At 38.1% G+C, this 24,402-nt stretch overlaps 1 protein-coding gene across 1 annotated transcript in view; it reads right to left on the bottom strand.

The window, feature by feature from the left end:
- Positions 1 to 24,402, bottom strand: part of MACROD2 (mono-ADP ribosylhydrolase 2) — a 714,676-nt gene that overhangs the window by 75,254 nt on the left and 615,020 nt on the right. The gene's annotated exons all lie outside the window — the stretch shown is intronic.

Here is a 24,402-nt window from a genome sequence, read left to right as displayed (position 1 = left end):
AAGGAAATATAAGTACAAAATGGCTATAAAATTTGTCTAAGCTCTTACAGTTATTAAGAAATTTGGCTGAGGTTTGAAACCAGGCAGTTTGGCACCATAAGGCACAATCTTAACCACCATATGAACAACTCTAAAGACTGGTATTCCAAGAATGTAAGTCTACAAGAAATGCAGTCCCACCAAAGACTTCTATGAAACTCCTAAAAAGTACTTCTAAAAAACGCTTATGAAATGAGTCTTTACTACAAAATCAACTATACTTTGGCTTTTTTTGGTCTAACGCCTGAACTAGAAACCAGACCAACAACAGTACCTTGCACACCTTGATGATCACAAAGAGTACTACTACTAATAAAAATAACATATTTGCATGTTTGTATCATTTCAAAGCATCTTCATTTGAATCCAGCTATTTTATTATTTGCTGTTATTTTATTATCTGTTTTCACATGTATTACCTTGCAAAACATACACACAGAACAAAAACCTCAACCCATACCAGGTCTAACTGATTAAAATCTGTCACTCTGTATCTTCAGTATCACTTAAAATACGTAACAGGAAAAAGAAGCTGTGTACTGACACCCAAATATAATGTCTACAACAAGTAAATTCTGTATTTATTCAGGAATAAAAGACATTTCTATTCAGCATTCAAAGAATAACTATTTATGAATTTATCCCAACACTATTACCAACCTGAGAAATAAACTCATCTGTGAGTAAAAAAGAAACCCCAGGTAGAAATGGAAAATTGCCAGAAGAACTCATATTACAATAAAATGTAGGAGGAACTGAACAATGACAAATACTTTATTCATCAAGAAAAATAAAACTAAAGACTATATTGTATTTTCTTGGAAATGGAAGTAAAAAATCTCCATGGCCATTTTACCTATGCATTAATGAGAGACATTTAGATCCAATACGGTATCAGGCTTCCCTGGTGGCACAGACCGTAAAGAATCTGCCTGCAGTGTGGGAGACCTGGGTTCCATCCCTGGATTGGGAAGATCCCCTGGAGGAGGGTGTGGAAACCCACTCCAGTACTCTTGCCTGGAGAATTCCCATGGACTGAGGAGCCTGGCGGGCGATAGTCCTCGGGGTGGCAGAGTTGGACATAACTGAGCGACTGAGCACATTATAGAAGGTCCATGTTAGATGAAATAAATGCATCTCAGAGAAGTTGTTTTTAAAATTATACTTTAAATTCTTTAATGCTGTTCATTTCTTAAAGATATCGTACAAGAAGCCCCTTTCCAAAGTAAATAACGCATCCTATTAATTTCGTTTTGTTGGTGCTGTTGTTCATTTGTTTGCCAGATGAGATTTTCTCAGTTTAAAGCACATTTGGATTTGGTTACAAAAAATGTCTGCTTATTGCTGCCTTAAATTTAAGGACAAGAGAGCTATAAGACCCTTCAGTATACACAGGCTTTAGGCTAACTTTAGGAAATAAAAGGAGAGAGGAAAAGAAAACTCTTAGTAATTTACTAGAAAGATGTTAAGTTTCTTTCTTTTTTTTTTTCTTTTTTTTCCCTGGGTAAATTCCATATATTAAAACATGGATCCTTGGAATTCTCTCTCCAGTGTAGGAAAAGAAGCTTCATTCTCTTCCACGGTGCGTGATCCCAGACCTTCATGGGTCAAAGATCAAAGGCAGATGCTGCGACATGAGGACGCCTGTTTCCATATAAATCCACCATCTTTCTGGAACCACAATTCTGAACACATGATGATTTACGAGAATTGGTCATCTGTGTAATCTTCATCTACATAAGCACTTTTGCATAAAGAAAACAACAACAACAATACTTTATAGTATTTGGTATTTCAAAAATTAGGATTCACTGGATTCAAAGTTGGAGGTTCATGAAAGATCATCTAAAAGAGGTGGATACTCTCACTTCATGAGTAATCACAAAGCAAAGAGTCACAAGAGGGGATAGAGGTGACCTTTAAGGACTCCCTCAAATGCCTGCAGCATCTTAAACCAGCCCGTTCCCCCAAAAGGATTCCCTATCTCAGTAAATGGCAGTATCATCTTCCTAACTGCTGCGGCTTCAAACTCAGGAATCACCTTGTTATCTCATCAATACAATAGCAACTATTAGCAGTTCAGCTTCTCTAATAGGAGGGAGAAGCCTGGTGGGCTGCTGTCTATGGGGTCGCATAGTCGGACACGACTGAAGCGACTTAGCAGCAGCAATACATTTTGAATCTTCCAATTTCTGTTTTTAATGTACAACTCTAAATAAAACCACCACCATCACTCATTTCTTGAAAAGGCTATTAATGCAATTCACCTACTTTCACTTTCGTCCCTCAAATGATCTTTTTAAAGCCTTAAGTGAGAACATGCTAACTCTTCTGTTCCTCTGCTTCAGTTCAGTTCAGTTCAGTCACTCAGTCGTGTCTGACTCTTTGCAACCCAATGAATCGCAGCACTCCAGGTCTCCCTCTCCATCACCACTCCCGGATTCCACCCAAACCCATGTCCATCGAGTTGGTGATGCCATCCAACCATCTCATCCTCTGTCGTCCCCTTCTCCTCCTGCCCTCAATCTTTCCCAGCATCAGGGTCTTTCTAATGAGTCAACTCTTCACATGAGGTGGCCAAAGTACTGGAGATTCAGCTTCAACATCAGTCCTTCCAATGAACACCCAGGACTGATCTCCTTTAGGATGGACTGGTTGGATCTCCTTGCAGTCCAAGGGACTCTCAAGGGTCTTCTCCAACACCACAGTTCAAAAGCATCGATTCTTCGGTGCTCAGCTTTCTTTATAGTCCAACTCTCACATCCATACATGACCACTGGAAAAACCATAGCCTTGACTAGACGGACCTTTGTTGGCAAAGTAATGTCTCTGCTTTTTAATATGCTGTCTAGGTTGGTCATAACTCTCCTTCCAAGGAGCAAGCATCTTTTAATTTCATGGTGGCAATCACCATTTGCAGTGACTTTGGAGCCGAAAAAAGAAAGTCTCTCACTGTTTCCACTGTTTCCCCATCTTTTTGCCAAGAAGTGATTGGACCGCATGCCATGATCTTAGTTTGTCTGCTTAAAAGCCTCTAATGGTGGCCCACTGCAATCACAGTGAAATCAAACTGCTGCTTTTTTGTGGCACACAGACCTTCCTTAACTGCAACTTCATAGAGCACCACTCTCAGTAAATTCTCAGTTCCGGCCACATTGGCCTTCTCACTGCCATGGAGCAAAACTAACTTATTCACACTTTCTATCACACACCTCACTTAGATCTTTCTTTTTATCAGCTCAGAGGTTAGAGAAACCTCTGATTCTTGTCTAAAGTAGCAATCAACTGTCCTCCAATCATGCTGCCCAATTATCTATTTTACTTTATTTATAGCATATTTGACTGTTTGAAATTATATTATTCATACAGTTGGTTGCTAATGATGGTGCTAGTTGTAAGGAATCTGCCTGCAGATAGAGGAGAAGACCCCTTGGAGAAGGAAATGGCAACCCACTCCAGTATCCTTGCCTGGGAAATCCCATGGACAGAGGAGCCTGGTGGTCTACAGTCCATGGGGTCGTGAAGAGTTGGACACGATGGAGCAAGCTCACATACATGCACTAATTAATTACACTTGTCACTCGCCCACCCCACCCACTTTCAGAAGGCACACCCCAGGAGATCAGGGACCTGCTCTCTTAATCACTACTATCCCAGCACCCAGCAAAAGTCCTGGCTCAGCATCACTGACCAACAAACACAGCAAAATGAAAAAGATGCAAAGTAAAATTCAGAAAACCATGTGGCCGGGGATTATCCCCACCCTCAGCTATAAAGCTATCACAGCGGCAGCACTACCTCTCCCTACAGAAACGTCTAAACACATAAGAGTTACCTCACAGAAGGTGGTTCTCAGTTGGGGAGGCAGGAATGAGTTTGCCTTCAGGGCATTTTTAGCTATATGTAGAGATAATTTTCCTTGTCACAACCGGGGGGAGAGAGAGTGCCACTGGTTATCTAGTGGGTACAGACTAGGAAAGCTGCTAACTTTCTGCAGTGTCAAGGACAGCCCTGGACAACAAAGATTTCCCCAACCAAAAATATGAATAGTGCTGAGACTGAGAAAATCTGCTTTACAGTCCTCACTTTTACCTGAATTTTCACACCTGGCATTGTAGGAAAAACTTGGAATGAGAAATGCTTTTTTCAGTTCCTTTACTCGGTAACTAGCAAAACGCCATTACTCTGATATTTATGGATGCCAAGGGGGAAACCACACAAAGTCCTCACAGTGTGTTATAGGGTAAAAACATGATATATCATTGGTAGGTATTTTCCAAATAATGTTAACAACAGCAACTAAAAATAATTCGACTGTCTGCCATGGAAAAGAAATTCCTTTGTTCCTTCGTCTTCTGCTTCTGTGCTTTATTCTCTTCTTTCCATAGCCTTGAAGTGTGATCTTTTGCTATTCCTTGGGGAATCCTCTGAACTCAGAGATAAAACTATGACATGGATTTATTGATTTACTGTCCCCATAAATAGGTATCATACATAAAATAGTTCTAGCAAAGGATCATTCTAGCCTAACCGTTGTGTGGTATTGATTGCAAAGGAAATCTATATTTTATTTGAGGAAGGAAACGTATTGTGTCATTAGTAGAAATAAGAAGGATTATGTGTAGGAATTCAGGAAACATGTCTCAGTTGGCAAAACACAGTAAGAAATGGACAAAATAAAGAAGGAGGGGACTGCAAACAGTTTACACTGCCATTATCGTAAGGGCAGGTGGAGTACAGACCTGAAGTTCGCAGAATGCTGGTGCAGTTGAAACGAACCCATCCTCCTCAGCCCTTCCCTTCATTACACCAGTCCTCAGCCCCCTCTACGTGCTAATACAGGCTGAAGACTCATTCAAGACCTCTAGGGCCAGTTGTGTTTATAATTCAGACTTTCTTGGATTTTAGAGAGGTAATCTAGTGCAGATAACACAGGCTACATACCACCTTGAGAGGAATCTGGGGCAATATTCTGTAATCAAGTGCATTTATACGTTGGTAGTCTGACATTTGAATATTCACATTGAGTATCATAAATAATAACTGTAAAAGCTTCATATTAATTATGGAAATATTTTCATTCTTAGAACACTTGGGGTATGAAAATGAAATTTCAGAATTGCAGATTAAGGACTTTCAGGCCTCAATAGTAAATGAGAAACATATGTAATAAAATAAACTGCCATTAGCTTCACTTTGAAAGACAGATGGGAAAAGAGCTGGAGAGAATGGGCAGGCAGTAAGTAGAGGGTAAATTCACATGGGGTGAACTTGGGTGACCATTCCTCTCGTCTGGAAAACAGGTGTCTCAGAGTTTGTGTCTTTTCAGTTGACAATAATAGGCAATGAAAATAAATTTCAATGAATGTCTGCTACCTCAGCAGTGCTATGGGGAGCCATCTCAGTATGAAAGGGCCCTGGGCCTGGGAAATGAATATAAAACCCTGATTGGCTCCTCTTGCTGTCTATGTTCTTTCCTGTATGTTGCTACAACCAAAAGAGGTGGCCAGGTAGAGCAGGTATCAATGCAGATGAAATGTAATTGACCAGAAGACGTTGGAAGAGTCAGAGATAATATTAAGGGATCCTCTCTCAAACTGCAAACATTGATTTTGTATGGAGTGTGAGACTACAGGTGGCTTGATACATGTATATGTGTGTGTGGGTACACCTATCTATTTATCCACACAATGAAAATGTATTACTTATATAATGGAGATTTGTTTGTATAACGTTTTTTTTTGTTTTTACAACTTTTTTTAATAAACAACCACTTAAAGAATAAAAGTATGTAACAATAAGAAATGCAGCTTCTCTAATTAACAAACTAAAATGACAAAAAATTTTGAGAACAAAAGCACAGGAAAGGGTGTCTAATGATAAAGAAAAATCAACAGCCAAACGGTGAGATAAATATTTTTAATGTTTTTAATATTATGACTCAGGGTGGGTTCTAACTCAATTAAAACTATTAGTTTTACAGGAAGAACTATTTAAAAAACAGGACCATAGTGACATTCTCTGACATACAACAGCAACAATTCACTGCCGACAATTCATACCTCTAGTATTGCTCTAAGCACAGAGTCACAGCAGCCCTTGCTCTTCAGCTCCGTATTTTAACAGAGTAAAATAGTAAGTATGATTTCAGTGAAACTGATTAATTTAATTGGTATATTGACAGTACAGTTGATGTTTATTTTAGGCTCACTGCCCTGGCACTGCTGTAAGCATGCTAAACATGATTTTAAAATAACTATTCCACAAGTTTTATTAGGAAAACGAAATTATTTTGCAAATTTTGGACATGAGAAAATCGAGGCTTGGAAGTTAGGTTACTTACCCAGGGCTACTCATATAACAATAAGTTGATACTATATCATATTTATTTGTCTTACTCCAAAGACCTTTTTCCTCTATTTCATTTCATTGATCACTGAGGAAGGCTTTCTTATCTCTCCTTGCTATTCTTTTCAACTCTGCATTCAAATGGGTATATCTTTCCTTTTCCCCTTTGGCTTTTGCTTCTCTTCTTTTCTCAGCTATTTTTAAGTCTTCCTCAGGCAACCATTTTGCCTTTTTGCATTTCTTTTCCTTGGGGATGGTCTTGATGACTGCCTCCTGTACAATGTCACGAACTTCTGTCCATAGTTCTTCAGTCACTCTGTTTATCAGAGATAATCCCTTGAATCTATTTGTCACTTCCACTTATAATCGATAAGGATTTGATTTAGGTCATACCTGAATTTTCTAGTGGTTTTCCCTACTTTCTTCAATTTAAGTCTGAATTTTCCAATAAGGAATTCTCGATCTGAGCCACAGCCAACTAATAGTCTTGTTTTTGCTAACTATATAGAGCCTCTCCATCTTTGGCTGCAAAGAATATAATCAATCTGATTTCGGTATTGACCATCTGGTGATATTCATGTGTGGAGTCTTCTCTTGTGTTAATTGAAGAGGGTTTGCTATGACCAGCATGTTCTCTTGGCAAAACTCTATTAGCCTTAGCCTAGCTTCATTTTGTATTCCAAGGCCAAATTTGCCTCTTACTCCAGGTAGCTCTTGACTTCTTGTTTTGCATTCCAGTCCCCTATAATGAAAAGGACATCTTTTTTGGGGTGTTAGTTCTAGAAGGTCTTGTAGGTCTTCATAGAACCATTCAACTTCAGCTTCTTCAGCATTACTGTTTGGGGCATAGACTTGGATCACTGTGATATGGAATGGTTTGTCTTGGAAATGAACAGAGACCATTCTGTCATTTCTGAGATTGCATTCAAGTACTGCATTTTGGACTCTTTTGCTGACTATGAAGGCTACTCCATTTCCTCTAAGGGATTCTTGCCCACAGTAGTAGATATAATGCTCATCTGAGTTAAAAGCCAAAGCCTTTGACTGTGTGGATCATAATAAACTGTGGAAAATTCTGAAAGAAATGGAAATACCAGACCACCTGACCTGCCTCTTGAGAAGCCTCTATGCAGGTCAGGAAGCAGCAGTTAGAACTGGACATGGAACAACAGACTGGTTCCAAATAGGAAAAGGCGTACGTCAAGGCTGTATATTGTCACCCTGCTTATTTAACTTATATGCAGAGTACATCATGAGAAATGCTGGGCTGGAGGAAGCACAAGCTGGAATCAAGATTGCCGGGAGAAATATCAATAACCTCAGATATGTAGATGATGCCACCCTTATAGAAGAAAGTGAGGAAGAACTAAAGAGCCTCTTGATGACAATGAAAGAGGAGAGTGAAAAAGTTGGCTTAAACTTCAACATTCAGAAAACTAAGATCATGGCATCTGGTCCCATCACTTCATGGCGAATAGATGGGGAAACAGTGGCTGACTTTATTTTTCTGGGCTCCAAAATCACTGCAGATGGTGATTGTAGCCATGAAATTAAAAGATGCTTGCTCCTTGGAAGGAAAGTTATGGCCAATCTAGACAGCATATTAAAAAGCAGAGACAATATTTTGCCAACAAAGGTCAATCTAGTCAAGGCTATGGTTTTTCCAGTGGTCATGTATGGATGTGAGAATTGGACTATAAAGAAAGCTGACCACCGAAGAATTGATGCTTTTGAACTGTGGTATTGGAGAAAACACTTGAGAGTCCCTTGGACTGCAAGGAGATCCAACCAGTCCATCCTAAAGGAGATAAGTCCTGGGTGTTCATTGGAGGGACTGTTCATTGGATGTTGAAGCTGAAACTCCAATACTTTGGCCACCTAATAGGGAGAGCTGACTCATTTGAAAAAACCCTGATGCTGGGAAAGATTGAAGGCAGGAGGAGAAGGGGACGACAGAGGATGAGATGGTTGGATGGCGTCACCAACACAATGGACATGGGTTTGGGCAAGCTCCAGGAGTTGGTGATGGAACGTGGAGGCCTGGCGTGCTGCGGTTCACGGGGTTGCAAAAAGTCGGACACGACTAAGTGGCTGAACTGAACTGAACTGAACCGAGTTAAATGCACCCATTCCCTTCCGTTTTGGCTCACTGATTCCTAAGATGTTGATGTTCAATCTTGCCACCTCCGGTTTAACCACTTCCAATTTGCCTTTATTCATGGACCTAACATTCCAGGCTAATATGCAACACTGTTTTTTATAGCATCGGACTTTACTTCCATCACCAGTCACATACACAATTGGGTGTTGGGTTTGCTTTGGCTCCATCTCTTCAATCTTTCTAGAGTTATTTCTCCACTCTTTTCCAGTAGAATATTGGGCACCTACTGATTGGGGGAGTTCATCTTTCAGTGTCCTATCCTTTTAAAGCAGAAGATTTTAAGAAGAGGTGGCACGAATACACAGAACTATACGAAAAAGATCTGCATGACCCAGATAACCATGATGGTGTGATCACTCACCTAGAGCTAGACATACTGGAATGCAAAATCAAGTGGGCTGTGGGAAGCATCACTATGAACAAAGCTACTAGAGGTGATGGAATTCCAATTGAACTATTTCAAATCCTAAAAGATTACACTGTGAAAGTGCCACACTCAGTATGCCAGCAAATTTGGAAACTCAGCAGTGGCCACAGGACTGGAAAAGATTTGTTTTCATTCCAATCCCAAAGAAAGGCAAGGCCAAAGGATGTTCACACTACTGCACAATTGCACTCATCTCACACGCTAGCAAAGTAATGCTCAAAATTCTCCAAGCCAGGCTTCAACAGTACATGAACCATTAACTTCTAGATGTTCAAGCTGGATTTAGAAAAGGCAGAGGAACCAGAGATCAAATTGCCAGTGTCCTTTGGATCATCTAAAAAGCAAGAGCATTCCAGAAAAACATCTATTTCTGCTTTATTGACTATGCCAAAGCCTTTGACTGTGTGGATCACAATAAACTTGCAAAATTCTTAAAGAGATGGGAATACTAGACCACCTGACCTGCCTCTTGAGAAACCTGTATTCAGGTCAAGAAATAACAGTTAAAACAGGACATGAGACAACAGACTGGTTCCAAATCAGGGAAGGAGTGCATCATGGCTGTATATTGTCACCCTGCTTATTCAACTTATAAGCAGAATACATCATGAGAAATGCCGGGCTGAATGAAGCACAAGCTGGAATCAAGATTGCCGGGACAAATATCAATAACCTCAGATACGCACATGACACCACCCAAATGGCTAAAAGTTAAGAAGAACTAAAGAGCCTCTTGATGAAAGTGAAAGAGGAGAGTGAAAAAGATGGCTTAAAACTCAACATTCAGAAAACTAAGATCATGGCATCTGGTCCCATCACTTCATGGCAAATAGATGGGGAAACAATGGATACAGTGAGAGACTTTATTTTCTTGGGCTCCAAATCATTGCAGATGGTGACTGCAGCCATGAAATTAAAAGATGCTTGCTCCTTTTAAGAAAAGCTGTGACCAACCTAGACAGCATATTAAAAAGCAGAGACATTACTTTGTCAACAAAGATCCATCTAGTCAAAGCTATGGTTTGTCCAATAGTCATGTACTGTCGTGAGAGTTGGACTATAAAGAAAGCTGACCGCCGAAGAATTGATGCTTTTTGAACTATGGTGTTGGAGAAGACTCTTGAGAGTCCCCTGGACTGCAAGGAGATCCAACCAGTCCATCCTAAAGGAAATCAGTCCTGATTATTCATTGAAAGGACTGATGCTGAAGCTGAATCTCCAGTACTTTGGCTACCTGGTGCAAAGAACTGACTCACTGGAAAAGACCCTGATGCTGGGCAAGATTGAAGGCCGGAGGAGAAGGGGATGACAGAGGATGAGATGTTTGGATGGCATCACCTGCTCGACGGACATGAGTTTGAGTAAGCTCCGGGAGTGGGTGATGGACAGGGAGGCCTGGCATCCTGTGGTCCATGTGGTTTCAATGAGTCAGATACAACTGAGGGACTGAACCATACTGAACTGAACTTTTTTCTAACTACTGTTTTATATATATATCATATTTACTTTTAACTACTGTTTTATTTTACTTACATTGATATAGAAAAGATAATGACTGTTAAATTCATTTGTTTACATTTAGGAAGCATCTCAATATTATTTTAGGTCATATTTGTAAACAGTAAGAAGTACACACTCTATTTGATATCTCTAAGATTACATCCTCAAGAGGTATCTCTGTGAGCTTACAAGGAATATCAAGCAGCAGTGAATAAATGTTTCATTCTATTATCCCTGGTAATATGAATAGACAAAACACACACAAACCTAAGACTATAAATAGGGGTACTCTATATTGCCTAAAGGTATTGTTCCCCATTTGCTTCTCTTTAAAGCCTAAAAATCTTTTCTTAACAAATGTATTTCAAACAAACTTAGAAGTAATTCTTAGAAAACGACTACATAATAGTAAGGCAATAAGTCAAGATTCAGTTGAAAATTCTTTAAAAGAAAATTTTTTTAAAATCTTATTTTGTAGAAAAATCAGAAGCCATTAAATCTATGACAACTAAGTACATTCCTGAATAAACATTTTAATAGCTACTGAAAAAAATTATAAGAGATTTCAGAACACAGTACAAATCCCATGGTACTTAGTGTTAGGAAACCTAATTTACTTTCTGGGCTTTCCTCCTCCTCTGGATTGAATTTTGTTTCCCATAAAAGACGCTGAAGGCCTAACCTTCAGTACCTGTGAATACAATTCGGAAATGGTGTCTTTGCAGATGACACGGTACAATGAGGTCATTAGAGTGGGTCCTGATCCAATAGGACAGATGTCCTTACGTAAATGGGGCACTTGGACACACAGGCTGGCATGTATAGAGGGAGAACTGCGTGCTGCTCTCGGGAGAGCACCACCTAGCAGCAAGAGGAGCTCCCATGGCTATCAGAAGGCCCAAAACAGGTTCTCCTTCAGCCCTGAGAAGGAACCAGCTCTGCCCAAGGCAGTTTATTTTAAGCTTACACCAACCTTTCCACAGATAGAGTTAGAGACCTTTTCCTAGCCTTGAAGGTGTCTTCTTAGTCTTGTGAACATAAGGCATGAAGGCAACTTCTTCCTTGGAAAAGGGAGGGGGTGTAATATGAAAAAATCTGCCACCTGTTGAGACCCCTGATTCTTCTAGAAGAAAGAACCTACCTGTTCCCTAAAATTCAAAGTTTGAGAGACCTGTTAAGGTGGATCAGGATCTCTTTTTTGCCACAGACCCCACCAAAAGTCTGTGGCAGGAAAGAGAATAAGTCACTAAAATAAAATTGACTTGAGGAAAGGGAGCACGTCAACTGGAGCCTTGGATTTGGACATATGGATGTTTCTGAGAGATGAGGTGGCTGGAGGCATATGCAGGGAACCCTTCCAAACTCAACAAGGCCATGCTGCTTCAGGGCATAGTGCCTGGACCTGGAAATGTGACCCACAAGAGCTGTAATCAAGGCACACAGCAAGAGGCATCCCTGTGAGCTAAGAAGGGATGTATACCTATCAGGCCCTTGGTCACAGGGAATAAGTTTTAGCTGCAGAACTGGCAGCCAGAAGCAATGGTAGGAGTGAATGAACTACTCAGATCTATTCTCTACTGGCAGTTGTGGGGTAGAATGCCTCTTTTTAGACTTACAGGCTTCTGGATTCCTGCTGGTATGTAATTGTTTGAGCTCTTAATTTGACAAATAAATGTGAATGTTTCAAGTCAAATTCAAAATATCACAGAGAACACATACAACACCCAAATTGGAGGGAACAGAAGGGTGAATTAAGGTTCAAATAGCAAATGAAGGTGGAAAAGATATCTAAGGTAAGTGATTCTGGGAAGGGTCAAATACAGCTTGCCTTCCAAACATGCCAGGAGGTCTGTTGCTAGATCTTACTGACTTAAAGGGCTTAGAAGCAAGGAAGTCATAAATAATGAGAGAATTCAGCAAGACCCAGAGTTTGGTCCTGATTCTGCTGGTTACCGTGAAATCTTGTCTAAGTCCTTAAAGTCCATGTAGCTCAATTTCCTCATCTGTAAAATATTGATGATAATAATACTCTCCTGTGGGGTTATAAGCATCGAAAGAAATAATGCCTCTGAAAGCACTGTGTTAGCTGAAAAATGTCCTGCTAATAGTAGATACTATCAATTGTTACTACTAAAATGAAAAAAGAAAAAAGTTATCCAGTAAAACTTCATAACAAGGTAATAATTACTCATTTTCCTTATCAACTATCTTTCCTTCATGAATAGGAATCTAAATAACTTTAGAAGAATCCAGTAAACATGAGACTACAAGTATTAGACCATTCCAAAATTACGAAATTTCATTCTCTATACATGAGCAAACATTGGTTTTCCACAGCTAAAACCAGCCACTTTTCTTTCAAAGAGATATTAAAGATGGAAAATAATCTCAGCAAAGAGTCAAGCCTGTTTCAGGCTAATGTGCAGGACCAGACTTGAGAAAGAACGAAAATCACCCTTTTCTCCAGCTTCTCTGATATAACTGGTACTATCACCCACAATCGTCCAAATTGCAAACAGTTCCTTTCCTCTCTAGTATCTCACTCTTCTATATACCACAGTCTACTAAAGATATAAAAGCTTTTCAAGTCTGAGAAAGTTATAAATCAGAGAGTAGGAAGAATAAAAATGAAAAACAAAGTGGCACCTGGCAGTCTCTTTAACAAAAATAAAACTATTATATGGTGCAAAGTAATCAGCAACAAATGTCCTAGTAATTTATTTATAAATAAAGTTGAAGTTAAATTAGAAAAAACACTGTCTACTTAAATAGGTGCTTAAACCCTAGAGGTGATATATGTTCTCTCCTATTCTATAACTAGATAATGCTGGTCTGCCTTGGTCCTGAAAAATTAAGACTCATTTCTCACTCACATTGTAGCCTCATTAGATCAGTGAGACATGGGATCTATTTATAACATGGAAATGCATACATGGAGATATCAAAAGGCCTTGACTATATTCATAGGCCCTTGGCTAATTAAATTAATTTAGCAAGGAAGGGAAGAAGTCTTGACAAACTAATTTATTTAAATTCAATTTTTAAGGAATAATTAGGATGGTAGAGAGTAGTGCTGAAAAGTATAGAAAAGTCATCATTTTGCAGAGTAGATGACAATTTTTCATTTCCGGTATCAAAAGTTTCAGGTGAAATCTTAGATACAAAGCACATCTCCACCAGGAGTTAGCACTATGGCTGGCAGTACAACACCAATGTAACAAACAGAATCAATTTATTTCACCAAACTTTCATGAATAATTTTCTATGGGCCATGTACTCTGCTAGTTACTGGGAATTCAGGAGTGGATAAGATGCAGCCCATGTTCTCAAAATGTTTTGATGGTCTAGTAGGAAAGACAGATATGTAAATAAATAGTTTAAATGTGGTGAGAAGTTTACACAGTACAGAGGTAGCCTAGAAAAGGAAACAATGAACTACTTAGAAAGGAGATGAAGGAATGTAAATGTGAGTTTTAAGTTTATTTTAACTTACTTAAGCTAGAAACTAGCTGGCTAATGACTCAATTAACCAAAATGTATGGGGAAAGCATATGGCTCAGACACTAGAAGAGTTGTAAGGAATCTAAAATAGGAAGAAATGGCCAGGACTCTGCTATGACTTTGGGGCTCCCAGGTGGCACAGTGGTAAAGAATCCATCTACCAAGGAGACGAGGGTTCAGCCCCTAAGACAGGAAGATCCCCTGGAGGAGGAAATGGCAACCTACTCCAGGATTCTTGCCGGGATAAACCCAGGAACTGTACATGGGATTACATTCCATGGGGACACATAGAGTCAGACACCACTGAGTGACCAAGCACATGTTACGACTTTTGTGGACCCAGGCCGATTTTGCTCAATTAAAAGCTTTTTAAAATTACATTTTCAATTACATCATATAAAAATGAATGTATTATTATGTATAACTAAATCATTTTGCTGTACAGCTGAAACTAACACATTGTAAATCAATGATATACTTCGGTGAAAAAGAAAAAATACAAAACCATGAGACACACAGTAAGAACACAAACAGGCTGGAAATAGAAGAATAAAAATATATATCAACTTGGAAAATGGTTAAAATGCAGAATTATATGTTATGTATATTTTATTACAATAACAAAAATAGCAAACTGAACCCAGCAACATACAAAAAGAATTACTGGGCTGGCCAAAAAGCTCATTTGGACTTTTCTGCAACATCTTACAGGAAAATCTGAATAAAGTTTTTGGCCAACCCAATATATGCCATGACCAAGAGGCATTTAGATCAGGAAAGCACTGTTTTCTTCCAGATCTTAACTAGTTGATACAATATAGCAATAGAATAAAAACAAACAACACATGATAATCTCAAAAGATGAACAAAAAGCATAAAAATAAATATATTAATACACATTAAACATTTTATTCAAATTAAAGTTCATTTTTTTCCCTTCTGACTTGAAAAGAAATTAAAACATATTGGGGCGTCCCTAAAAAATGTTGTGGATTCTTTACACCATGTGAACTGTGCTCAGCGAATGGCATATCTGGGGACTGATTTTTACATTACAGGGGCATTTCACACATATATTGTTGCTTAACTCTCTACATCTCAGTGTTCACAGATGAAGAAACAGAGTTCAAGGTGGTTAGCGAGACAGCATGCTCAGATTTAATAAGCCAAGCATTTGGACTAGATTCAAAGCCTGTTCATTTTCACCTGCCTTGTCAATACTTCCCTTATAATACACACTGCTGCTGCTAAGTCGCTTCAGTCGTGTCCGACTCTGTGCGACCCCATAGACGGCAGCCCACCAGGCTCCCCTGTCCCTGGGATTCTCCAGGCAAGAACACTGGAGTGGGTTGCCATTTCCTTCTCCAATGCGTGGGAGTAAGAAGTGAAAGTGAAGTCGCTCAGTCATGACCGACTCTTCGACCCCACGGACTGCAGCCTACCAGGCTCCTCTGTCCATGGGATTTTCCAGGCAAGAGTACTGGAGTGGGATGCCATTGCCTACACATGACCAGCCCTCAATTGACTCACATTAAAGATGAAGAAACATGTTTGCAGATGACATGATCCTCTACATAGAAAACCCTAAAGACTCTACCAGAAAATTACTAGAGCTAATCAATGAATATAGTAAAGTTGCAGGATATAAAATTAACACACAGAAATCCCTTGCATTCCTATATACTAACAATGAAAAAACAGAAAGAGAAATTAAGGAAACAATACCATTCACCATTGCAACAAAAAGAATAAGATACTTAGGAGTATATCTACCTAAAGAAACAAAAGACCTATACATAGAAAACTATAAAACACTGATGAAAGAAATCAAAGAGGACACAAACAGATGGAGAAACATACCGTGTTCATGGATTGGAAGAATCAATATTGTCAAAATGGCTATTCTACCCAAAGCAATCTATAGATTCAATGCAATCCCTATCAAGCTACCAACGGTATTTTTCACAGAACTAGACCAAAGAATTCCACAATTTGTATGGAAATACAAAAAACCTCGAATAGCCAAAGTAATCTTGAGAAAGAAGAATGGAACTGGAGGAATCAACCTGGCTGACTTCAGACTCTACTACAAAGCCACAGTCATCAAGACAGTATGGTACTGGCACAAAGACAGAAATATAGATCAATGGAACAGAATAGAAAGCCCAGAGATAAATCCACGAACCTATGGACACCTTATCTTTGACAAAGGAGGCAAGGATATACAATGGAAAAAGCAACCTCTTTAACAAGTGGTGCTGGGAAAGCTGGTCAACCACTTGTAAAAGAATGAAACTAGAACACTTTCTAACACCATACACAAAAATAAACTCAAAATGGATTAAAGATCTAAATGTAAGACCAGAAACTATAAAACTCCTAGAGGAGAACATAAGCAAAACACTCTCCGACATAAACCACAGCAAGATCCTCTATGACCCACCTCCCAGAATATTGGAAATAAAAGCAAAACTAAACAAATGGGACCTAATGAAACTTAAAAGCTTTTGCACTACAAAGGAAACTATAAGTAAGGTGAAAAGACAGCCCTCAGATTGGGAGAAAATAATAGCAAATGAAGAAACAGACAAAGGATTAATCTCAAAAATATACAAGCAACTCCTGAAGCTCAATTCCAGAAAAATAAAAGACCCAATCAAAAAATGGGCCAAAGAACTAAACAGACATTTCTCCAAAGAAGACATACAGATGGCTAACAAACACATGAAAAGATGCTCTACATCACTCATTATTAGAGAAATGCAAATCAAAACCACAATGAGGTACCATTACATGCCAGTCAGGATGGCTGCTATCCAAAAGTCTACAAGCAATAAATGCTGGAGAGGGTGTGGAGAAAAGGGAACCCTCTTACACTGTTGGTGGGAATGCAAACTAGTACAGCCGCTATGGAAAACAGTGTGGAGATTTCTTAAAAAACTGGAAATAGAACTGCCATATGACCCAGCAATCCCACTTCTGGGCATACACACTGAGGAAACCAGATCTGAAAGAGACACATGCACCCCAATGTTCATCGCAGCACTGTTTATAATAGCCAGGACATGGAAGCAACCTAGATCCCCATCAGCAGACAAATGGATAAGGAAGCTGTGGTACATATACACCATGGAATATTACTCAGCCGTTAAAAAGAATTCATTTGAATCAGTCCTAATGAGATGGATGAAAATGGAGCCCATTATACAGAATGAAGTAAGCCAGAAAGATAAAGAACATTACAGCATACTAACACATATATATGGAATTTAGAAAGATGGTAACGATAACCCTATATGCAAAACAGAAAAAGAGACACAGAAGTACAGAACAGACTTTTGGACTCTGTGGGAGAAGGTGAGGGTGGGATGTTTCAAAGGAACAGCATGTATACTATCTATGGTGAAACAGATCACCAGCCCAGGTGGGATGTATGAGACAAGTGCTCAGGCCTGGTGCACTGGGAAGACCCAGAGGAATCGGGTGGAGAGGGAGGTGGGAGGGGGGATCGGGATGGGGAATACATGTAAATCTATGGCTGATTCATATCAATGTATGACAAAACCCACTGAAATGTTGTGAAGTAATTAGCCTCCAACTAATAAAAAAATAAATAAATAAATAAAATTTTAAAAAAAATTGGAAAAAAAATAAAGATGAAGAAACAAGTATGTGTGAAAGCAAAGGCAATGAATCTGGACCACAGGAACTTCAGAAAGAGAGAGCTTCTGCAATGTGGCAATGCAGAAGGCCACATTGATGCAAATGCAATAACAAAATGAAGCAGGGTCTGAAGCAGGTGTCTATTCAATGTGAAGGCAGCAAGAACTAATTAATGGCTAACTAGGAGCTTAGCTCTGAAGCCCAAGTGTCAGCTTTATAAATGCTATATTTTCATTTCTCTGAGCCTTGTTTTTCTGTAAAATAGAGATAATAAAATGTTATGGTGTTAGTTCAGACTGAAAGTAAAAGTGTTAGTCACTCAGACGTGCCCTACTGTTTGTGATCCCATTTACTGTAGCCTGCCAGGCTCCACTGTCCATGGGATTTTCTAGGCAAGAATGCTGGAGGGGGTAGCCATTCTCTTCTCCAGAGGCTCTCCCTGACCCAGGGATCAAACTGAGTTTCCTACATTGCAGGTGGATTCTTTACTGTCTGAGCCACCAGGAAAGTCCTGGTGCTAAGGATTAAATTATTTAACACTTGAACTTAGAATTGTGCCTGGCACAGAGTACAAACCTACTAAAAGCTAATAATTTTTTATAAATCTTTGTAATTAGAACATCTTACAATGTATAATTGAAAAAATTAAAATACTAGCTGTATTCTGTTTCTTTTTGGAGTTTTCTCAATATAATAACAATAGATATATATACATACACAGTCTCCCATTTTAGATATCTGACCAAACAATCCCAGATTCTAGAAGATGGATATATAATTGTTACAAATTTCCTCCTTTTTAGCTGAGAAATGTATACTATTGAAATATTAAGGGATTTGACAAAGATACGGGAGTGTTTTGGATGGATGATGATGGTCTTGTCACATGTTCAAAACTTTAATCATTTGTTCCTTAAAATCTTAATTTCTTATCATGTCAGCAGTATCCAGACAGTGTGGTAGACTCATCAGCTGAGTTTTTCCTACTCACCAGGCTCTTAATTCTCAGTGATGGCTGAAAATGTCAACCTCAATGTGCTTTCAACACCTAAATTCAACTCAGAGCCCTACCCCTAACGGCACTGATGGCTATCTCAGTCACTGGTAACACCTTCCTCCTCATCACAAGGGGCCAAAATTCAGCTCATCCTGAAACCCTCTCCCGTCTCCCTCCCCTAGTGTCAACTCTTGTCAATCCCTCATCCACCATGTCCCTTGCATCTGTCCCCACCTTCCCATTACTACTCTCACTCTCTGCTCCATTCAAGTCTTTAATCTGCCCCTCACTTAGAGCTCAATAACCGCCTCCTGACACATAGCACATACCTCTACTTCCAACCCCTCCACCTTCCACGCCATCCTAGGCACTGCCGCTAAAAGACTTTTCCTACAGACAGGAGTCCAAGCAGCTCTGTTTAGCATTTTAGGCTTCTTATGGTCTGCCTCAACCTATTTATCTAGCCTTTTCTTCTTCTGTGCAGCTCACATCCAGTCAAATGGCAGTATTACAGAATATGCTGGCCTGTTCCCACATTTTTGCTGCTGCTATTTCATTATCTGGATGTTATTTACTCTATTTACATTTGTCAGAATTCTACTTACCCTCCAAAGCGCCAATCAAATGTACCATCTTCCAATAATTCTTCTCCTATATTCTACCAGTGCCCTCTCTTCCCACCATCCCTATCTTCAATGTCTTAATAGTATTTGTCATGTATTTTGGACTTCCTTTGTGGCTCAGGGATAAAGAATCTGCCTGCAATGTTGGAGACCTGGGTTCCATCCTTGGGTTGGGAAGATCCCCTGAAGGAGGGCACAGCAACCCACTCCAGTGTTCTCGACTGGAGAATTCCATGGACAGAGGAGCCTGGCGGGCTACAGCCCACAGGGTCGCAAAGGGCAGGACACGCCTGGAGCAACTGGGTACATAGCACACTATGTATTTTAAAAGGGCTCAACCTAAGTGTTAACTCCTCTGGAAGAGTTAACTAGGGTTAGGGTTAGGGTTAGGGTTAGGGTTTGCCATCCCAGCCTCTGCCCCTGTCCTACACTTTCCTCTGCTTTCTAGGGTTCTGTTTTCCATACCTTTATTATTACATTAAACACACAGCTTTATAGTATTTGGAAATGCCTGTCCCCTAGCTGGTAAACTCCTTACCATGACACACCCAGAACAAACCCCTTACCATGTGGAGTTCAACACAAACATATTCTCTTAATCAATATGTATATTATCAATATAACTATCCCCATTTATATCTATACTTTGTATTAAACTTTTTAAGCATATACATCCAAAGCCAATTAAGCATCTTATTGTTGTGATTATAATACAGATATAATTCAAATGTATGATGGTATGATAACTTTTGTTCTGTCAAACCGATGATTTATATGCTGCAGTTATTCATTTTTGAATCTAGCCAAAAGTGTGTGGCCTGTGTTGCAGCACTATGAAGAATTGTTGGGCAATAAGAAGTCTAAAATCCTTCATAAAAGGCATTTCCTAAGCCTCAAACAGCTTTCCTTACTACAGTTCTTCATATGCACTTTTATCAGAAAAGCTTCATGGTGAATAAATTCTATCATTTTCCTAGAAAGTACTCCTAGTGAAAATTACTTAATTAATATGTAAATCATTAATATATTTAGTTTCTCCAGAGAACTGGTTAAATTAACCTGAAGAACTAAGAATTCAAAATATAAACATAATACACTTAAGCCCTGGGCATAAAAATTCATATCACTCATAAAATTACATTCCAAGCTACAACTAGCATTTTTTTAAAGTCATAGATTGTAGGACTTAAATTTCCTAGTAGTTTAACTCTACTTAAATAATAGAAATTTTAGAATAATCACACTGAAAGTCAATTTGAAATTCTAAAAAGATAAATACCTTTGGGAAAAAATGATTACTATGAATGTAAGGATAAATAAAGAAGACGAGACTTTTTACATTTTAGACTAGAAATATCAGAAGAAGTATAAGAGAAATGTATACATTGCTGAAGTAAGATGGTTTTAAACACAAGGAATTTTTTAATATGATCATAAGGCTAAGTGAATCTGCAGATGTATGTACTGCTGCAGAAATGCTTCTGGGAACGTCCATATGTTTGATTGTAATGTGCATCACTTTTAAACTCTAATTAAAATAAACTTTCAACCGTAGTCCTTACTGGAGGCTGAAGCAAGCAAACAAAGGTAGAGAAGCACAGATTTGTTTATATCGGAGACTTTTGATAAAAAGAGTATATTTTAGTCAGTCTTATATGGACATGGCCAGTTACCAACAAGGTAACTGAGTATAATGTAACGTTCAATAGATAACTCCAAAGTACAAGTTTTAAAGACAATAAAAATTTGAATTTGTTATGTCATCGAAAAACATATAACTGAATAATACTTGCTATTAGAATTGCCAAATCTGAAATATATAAGTTGGGAACAATATTAGAAGATATTTTTAAAAAGGAAAATGAAAGAAGAGGCAATTGGATTTTGCCACACATGTGGTAAAAAGCAACAATTGAGCTAATTAAGGCCTTGCCCCTAAATGTGATTATCCCTAAGGCTAGTGAATAATGAACCAGATTTCATTTCAGCCAACTTGCCTTCTCTATTTTCCTTGAAACAAGATAGTTGGGTAAGGCAGTTTCTTAGTGTTAGAAGCTTAATTTTCAAAGTAGATCTTCCAAAATGATTCCAGATTCGAAGATGACAAAGCTTCTTGATATTTTTCACATGTTTTTTGAGGTTTAAATAAACATTTCCAAGTCACTTCACTCTTTGAGCACTCTTCCCTCTACATTTCTTCAAAAACACTATTTGGAAATTAAAAGATTAAGAAAGGCTCTTTTGAAGAAATGGAATGCCAAGAACAACAAACTGCCTTTATTCTCATATAAAACTTACTTGGTTTCAACCATATGTTTACACAGTAATTTATTTACACAGTAATGGAAATATATCCACTGTATGTAAGCAATAATGATGTAATTTCATCAAGAATTTATCATTTCATCCCCTGAGAGAGAAAAGGCTGTAAAAATTGATCTTCAGACTTACTGCCTTTGCAAATCATATTTCTGAAACCAAATAGGAATTTTGAAAATTTTCAGTAAACCAATGTTTAAAACTATGACAATGAACAGCAAATCTCAAATCATGATAATTTACATGGTGGATGAAATTCTCAAAGTGAGATGGTCAAATAATAGTAGGTTGCACATGTGTAGGACTTTACCAATTACAAATCACATTTATAAACACATCTCATTTGATTCTCCAAACAATCCTATAAGGTAGGTTTCTTCACTCCATTGTATAGATGGAAAAACTGAATCTTAGAGAAACTGGGAACAGTGTAATAAGATCAAAGGAATCCAGACTGGGTCTTCAGAGTCCAATTTCTTTATACTCTGCTACCTCTAAAAGTGTACTAAACAGTCATACAATAATTTGGTTAATTTACTTGTTCACCAGAATAGGTAGAAGTACAACAATGAAAACAAAAGTAACAAAAGAAGACAAAAACTCCATTTTCCACAGACTATAATCATAAATATGGTAAGGTAACTAATTAACAGGGGAAAAAAAGCTCATTCAGGAAAACCAGTTCTCAGTAATAGCTTTAATTAAGTCTTACACGTTCATATCTTTGTGAGAGTTTTGCCACTTCGTTCAGTTAATATTAATAACAGTGTTACTGTAATAGTACTAAATAATAGTAGAAATGCTAAATTCTCTTTGTTTTTTCTAACAAATATATATTACATGAATATTTATTTTAAAGAAAGAAAGATTAAATAGTTCATCTTTATTTGTGAAAAAAAATCCACACATAAGTGCTGGAGAGGGTGTGGAGAAAAGGGAACCCTCCTACACTGCTGGTGGGAATGCAAATTGATACAATCACTAAGGAAGACTCTATGAAGATTCCTTAAAAAGCTAGGAATAAAACCAACATATGACCCAGTGATACCACTTCTCGGCATATGCCCTGAAGAAACAAAAACTAAAAAAGACACATGTATACCAATGTTCACTGCAGCATTATTTACAATAGCCAGCACATTGAAGCAACCTAGATATCCATTGACAGATGAATGGATAAAGCAGCTGTGGTACATATATGCAATGGGATACTACTCAGCCATAAGAAAGGAGTGCGTTTGAGTCAGTTCTAATGAGATGGATGAAGTTAGAGCCTATTACACAGAGTGAGGTAAGTCAGAACAAGAAAAGCAAATATTGTATGTTAACACATACATATGGAATCTAGAAGGCTAGTACTGAGGAGTCTGTTTACAGAGCAGCAATGGAGACACACACAGAGAAACAGATATAGACAAGGGCTGGGGAGAAGAGGGAGAGGTGAGATAAAGGCAGAGAGTAGCAAGGATGTGCATACACTTACAGATGCAAATAGACGGCCAAAGGGAATCTGCCATGTGACTCAGGAATTCAGACTGGGGCTCGGCAATAACCTAGACAGGTAGGAACTGTCAGGAGGTGGGAGGGAGATTCAAAGGGGAGGGGACATATGTACACCTATGGTTAATTCATGTTGATGCATGACAGAAACCAAACCAATATAGTAAAGCAATCATCAACAGATTAAAAATAAATATTAAAAAAAAAGAAAGTGTTAGTCATACATTCACACCTGACTCTCTGCAACCCCATCGACTGTAGAATGCCAGACTCCTCTGCCCATGAAATTCTCCAGACAAGAATACTGGAGTGGGTAGCCATTCCCTTCTCCAAGGGATCTTCCCAAGCCAGGGGTCAAATCTGGATCTCCTTCATTGCAGGTGGATTTTTAACCATCTAAACCACCAGGGAAGCCTCAGTAAATACTATATATACCTACAATTCTGGAAGGATAAAAATAAATATGCTAATAATATTCTGAAATCTATTTGAATTAATGAATAAATGTATTAACAATGCATACAAATTGGTGAAATTGATCATATAAATATCTTCTATAACACAAATATGTCATATAACTTATTTCTCTCCTGTGTATCAAAAAATTAAATAAATATTAAGAACATAAACAACTTTTTTCCCAAAGAAGGTGCCACGATTCTAGTTATTCTTAGCTTTTCCAAATCACATTTTGTTTTGCCACTACAAAGCTGTTAATTAAAGCAACTATAATGCAAAGCTACCGAGTCTGTTAATTATTTTCCTTATTCATTCTTCCCTCCCTCACCTCACCTTGTTTTATTCTTAATTCACACTGCATATAAACAGCAATTAAAGTACAAATCAGAACATTACTTGCACATATATAGTTTATTATTATGCACAATCTGTATTCTTAATTCAACTGCTTTTTACAAAGAGTTAGCCAAAATTTTCCTCTAACCAAGCAAAAAAACTAGTAACAATATGTGAAGATTATAATAAAAATATATTTTATAGAGCCATTTAAAAGTTTTAATATTTTATTCTTGGAAGATATCATTGACATATTTAGTAGCTGGTATGATTTCAGAAAAATGTAGTTATGGATAACATCAAAATGTACCTCTTAGTTTTTATAAGATTTACAGAAAAATGACTCACACACTATATGTCTTCAAAATAAAATTTTGACCTAAGATTTTATCATAATTAATTCACTGAGTAATAATGATTATACAAACATCTACCATTTGCCTAAATCTCAAACTATCCCAGTAATGTTTTAGGATTATGCAAGGCCAAAATTTAAGGAATAACTTGTGGGCACTAAATTTTCTAAATA

Source organism: Dama dama, chromosome 23, assembly GCF_033118175.1.
Source record: "Dama dama isolate Ldn47 chromosome 23, ASM3311817v1, whole genome shotgun sequence".
In the NCBI taxonomy this organism is placed as follows: domain Eukaryota; kingdom Metazoa; phylum Chordata; class Mammalia; order Artiodactyla; family Cervidae; genus Dama; species Dama dama.
This window is presented reverse-complemented; position numbering and strand designations above follow the sequence as displayed.